Consider the following 4,676-nt stretch of genomic DNA (forward strand, 5'->3'; position numbering starts at 1 on the left):
GGGGGGGGGGTGTTTCTTTTTATTGGGGTCCTGGGGAGGACTATTTGGCCTGCTACTTAAGTTAGATTTTAGCTGTTTTTAATCAAACTCAGACTCTTACCACCCTGGTCTGGTCTTTGATACCAGCTTAGGTGTTGTCAAGTTTCACAGGAAGTGATCAAGCTTGGGAATGGTGGGGCAACTGCCATATTCTTCCTTCAGAGCCACTCTGACTGCAGATTCTACCTATATTTTCCTTTTTCTCTAAATTTTCTCTTCACACATTGGACTAGCAAAATCATCTTTTAAAATTTTATTTTCACAACCACTGTAGTATGTTTTCTTTTACAGCAATTGAAATAGTAATATGCTACAGGGAGAAATTACACATGATGAAGCTGGATGCTTAACATTTCACTCTGATTATTAAAGTAGCTGAGTTTGAGTCTGATTTTCAGGGGTGGAGGGACCCAGTTGAGGCTCTAGTTTCACCTTTTAGCTTTTTCTTCTCAACCTCCATTGTGCTTACCCTGTGAGGGAGTGGAGGATCTAAGGAAGTCAGTGGAACTCAGCTAGCAAACAAAAACTTCTCTATAAAAGCCTTAGGGGAAAGGAGGGAAAAAAAAAACGAACAAAAAACCAAAACCAAACTTGGCTTCTTTTTTTCCTTCTTTTCTTTAAAGAGAACTCTAAAGAAAATACAAAACCTAGGAAATCAGTAGATGAAAGAACTGGAAAAATGCATGACCAAATAGAATGGTGTAAATATGACTCTATCCTTTTTCTGTATATTTTCACACATTAAGTATAGTTTTATTACAGTATTATAAATTAAAGAGGCATTTTTAAAATATGTTTTCTTTTCATCCTTTAGCTAGTATTGAAGCTGGACACATATTTTTTTTTCTCCCTTTCTTAAAAAAGAAATCTTAGATCAACTGAAGAAAAATAAATGACACATGTTTCTGAGGGAGTTTCTATATTGTTTTAATAAGTGAAAAGATATAGTAAAAAGTTAATACAAACAAAGCTATATAGACAATGAACATTTAAGAACATGTTATTAGATATAATTTCCAATAAATCAGAGGCATACAAAGATTAAATTTGCTCAAAAAGAGTATAAATTTATTTTTAAACACAAAAATCAGAGAGGGAATTGTCCCACTATAATAGAGAAATCTCCCATTGCTAAGTAGGTTTTCTCCAAAGAGAACAAGATAGTCTCCAGCATATAAACTGAGTTTAAGACTCATTTATAATAAATGAAATCAATCCAGATTATGACACTTATTAAAATAAGTACCAAATAATTAGACTTGCATCCATATACTAAAAGCAAACAAAAAGAGAATTTGTTGTAAGAGTATCCCCCTCTTGGACTTAGAAAATAAATCTTGGATATGTGTAGCAGATGGGTCAATTTTCTACTATTTTTGGCTTAATTATCTTATTGTAACTATCATACAACTTAAAAACTGACCAAATTTGGTGAACATGAGCCATCTCACTGCCACTCTACTAATTCTACCCCTGTGGCATAATGTTAGAGAAGCTTTCCTCAATGACCAATTTGGAGACTGACTTTTCAAACTGTTCAAGCATGCAGGGGTTCTATTTCTATTTCATGAGCCAATTCCAAAGCTTAAAACCAAAAGCAGTCAATCTTTTGAATCTGTGCAAACATATAAACTCTACATTTCTATTATGAAGACCAAGTTCTAAAATTTAAGACCAAGAAGGAAGAAAAGGAACAAAACCAAAAAAGATGTTACTTGCATGAAGAACAAAATTTTATACAATTTACAGTTGTTGATTAGAAAGAAGATGTTATTGTCCAGAGGCTTTCAAGATAAATCTGTCCTGGAGATGACTCATGTCATCAGTGTGGTTTGAGGCTGTTCCTGTCCAAAGTCCTTCCTATTGTTAAGGTTTGTTTTTGGTTTTGTTTTCTGTTGTGTGTTGTTTTTTTTTTCACCCCTGGTTTTTGTTTGCTTTGTTTTTGTGAGACTTTTAAATTCTTTTTATACTCATCAAGGAAATTTATAAGATAACTACTTTCCAAACTTGAGTTTCTTTCTTTCACTAGCAAGAATAACAAAATGAGAGGTCAAGTCTCTTCAAACAAGCTAGAAATTTACTTCGTCATCTTAAGAAATACCAAGCGAGTTCATCCTTTTTTATTTTCTGATTCTAGTTTTTGCACATGTCATTATAATACTTTGTTCTGTCTTCCCCAGCTGCCCTTTGAAATCTTCTGTTCAGCTCCTTAACTTGATTTCTTCCCTGTCTCCTTGGTGATCTAGTTCAATATTCAGAGTTTCTTCTTACATGCATCTTTATCTTTTCTACTTTCTCTGCCTGTGTAATGACTTTTTTCATTCTCCATGAATGATATTCTTGATATCCTCCCACAGCTCATCTGGTCTTTGCTCATCAGTTTTCAAGGCCCCAGACCTGTTCCTAAGATGGTCTTTAAATTCTGGTGGTAAAAACTCAAAGTCAAACTTCAGTTCTTATGGTTTTGATCTGATATTCTTTAGCTTCAGTTTGAACATGCATATGAGTAGTTGCTGGTCTATTCCAAAATCAGCAACTGGACTACGTTTCACAGTTAAGGAAGACTAAAGCTGAGATGGATTGATACCGTAACTAATGAGAGTAGGTGTGTCAAAGACAGTGACACTGGCTCAGTAAAGGGTAGGGTTCAGAGCTATTGTGCATAGGGTCTCTATGAGTCAAAGGTGACTTGACAGCACTTAGCAACAACAACAACAACTACACACACATACATAGAAATATAGATGTAGAACCAGATTTAGAAAAATCAAGGTATAGTTTTCCCCCTTTTTCTCCTCTTTCTAATTTTCCTTCTCCTTCCTCTTGATAACCTATCTTTATCATTGACTTTAATCTTCTATATGAACCTTAGAATTGTCTCTCAGAATAAAATAGAAAAAGAAAGGAAGAAGGAAGTAAAGAAGTTATAAGAATGTCTAAACACAAGACCTTGATTACACTTCAGTGAATGCTCAAATATGTTCTGAAAGGTTTATAGTTACCAACTGTACAATACTAAATCATCATTCCTAGGAACAGAAATGTTCTATTTAGTTGTTGTTGTTGATTGCCATTGAGTCAAGCACTGCTCATAGTGACCCTCCGTACAAAAGACCTGAAGCCTTTCTATGACTATCATTTCTCAAAATTCATAGAGTTTCTAGAGGCATGTTGACTAGGAAGTGGATGCCACTCCTGCTTCTAAAGCTGTCTTAAACTGGGAGTTCCCCAAACATTGTCCAACAGGGATAACAGTTATACCATTTGACACGCCAATGATACAAGGTTCAGCATTACAGCAATGCCAAGTTACCTCAGTACATCATATTGACAGAAAAGTGCTGTACCATTTAGAAGAATGTTCTTCCAAAATACAATAAAATCTGACTTTTAAATACAAAGGGCCTCCCTGGAGGTCTTGTTGACTCTAAAAAGAGGCTTAAATTAAAAAACAAACAAACAAAAAACCACCAAACAACAAACAGCCAATATAGCATGTTGCTGTTGTTATGTGTTGTTGAGTCTCCTGAGACCTATAGCAACACTATGTACAGCAGCTTTGAACCGTTCCCTGTCCTGAGCCAGTCTCACTAATTTTGATACACCAACTCCCATTGTCCCAGATACTGTATCAGTCTATTTCATCCATGGTCTTCCTCTCCTGTGATGTCCCTCCACCCTTCTAAGCATGATGTACTTCTCAAAGGGCTACTCTCTCCTGGCCATGTGTCTAAAGGATATGAGACAGAACTTCAAAATCTTAGCCTCCAAGGAGGGACTTGGTTTCACCCTATCCAAATTAGAACTATTTGTTTTCTTGTCAATTCATAGTAATGTTCAAGACTCTATGTAAGTATTAAAAACAACATCAAATAGGTTATTTAATTGTCTTAACTTATTTTACATAATTCACTGCAAGTTTCTTGGTATTAAATATTAGCTCTTAAAGTAATTTTTAGTTATTTGTTCCTTGTGTATATAAACAATTGAATTTAGTACATCGACTTTATTTCTTGAATCTTGATAACTCATTAAACTAACCGTCACTGATTCAGCACCAACTAATAGTACTGTTCCTCCAGAAGGTTTTCAGAGGTTTCAAACTGCACAGGGGGAAATTGTTAATATTTCTCTAGAAAACCACAAGTAAATGCAAACCAACAAACTGGTGAGGTCTTGTACTAACAGTAGAAATCTATAAGTACTTATCATCTGAATTATACCCATAAATGACTCATTAACTAAGAGTTTATATGTTGAGTTTTTAAGATTATCTGAGTGAACAGACATGTATGTGTGTGTGTGTGTGTGTGTGTGTGTGTTTGTATATATATATATATATATTGTTGTTGTTGTTATGTGCCATCGAGTGGCTTGTGACTCATAGCAACCTTATGTAAAACAGCCCTAAACTCTGCTCTGTACTGTGCCAATTGTACTGTCTCTGACACTCCCATCCTGATTACCCCAGTCACTGAATCAATCCACCTCATAGAGGGCCTTCACCTCCTGTGCTGTCCCTCCATCCTACCAAGCATGATGTCCTTCTCCAGGGACCGGTCTCTCCTCACAACATGTCCAAAGTAAGTTAGGCGGAGCCTCAGAATCCTTGCCTCCAAGGAGCCACCCAGTTTAAC

This window comes from Elephantulus edwardii, unplaced genomic scaffold (genome assembly GCF_000299155.1).
Source record: "Elephantulus edwardii isolate Elephantulus edwardi_28Jun2011 unplaced genomic scaffold, EleEdw1.0 scaffold00380, whole genome shotgun sequence".
NCBI lineage: Eukaryota > Metazoa > Chordata > Mammalia > Macroscelidea > Macroscelididae > Elephantulus > Elephantulus edwardii.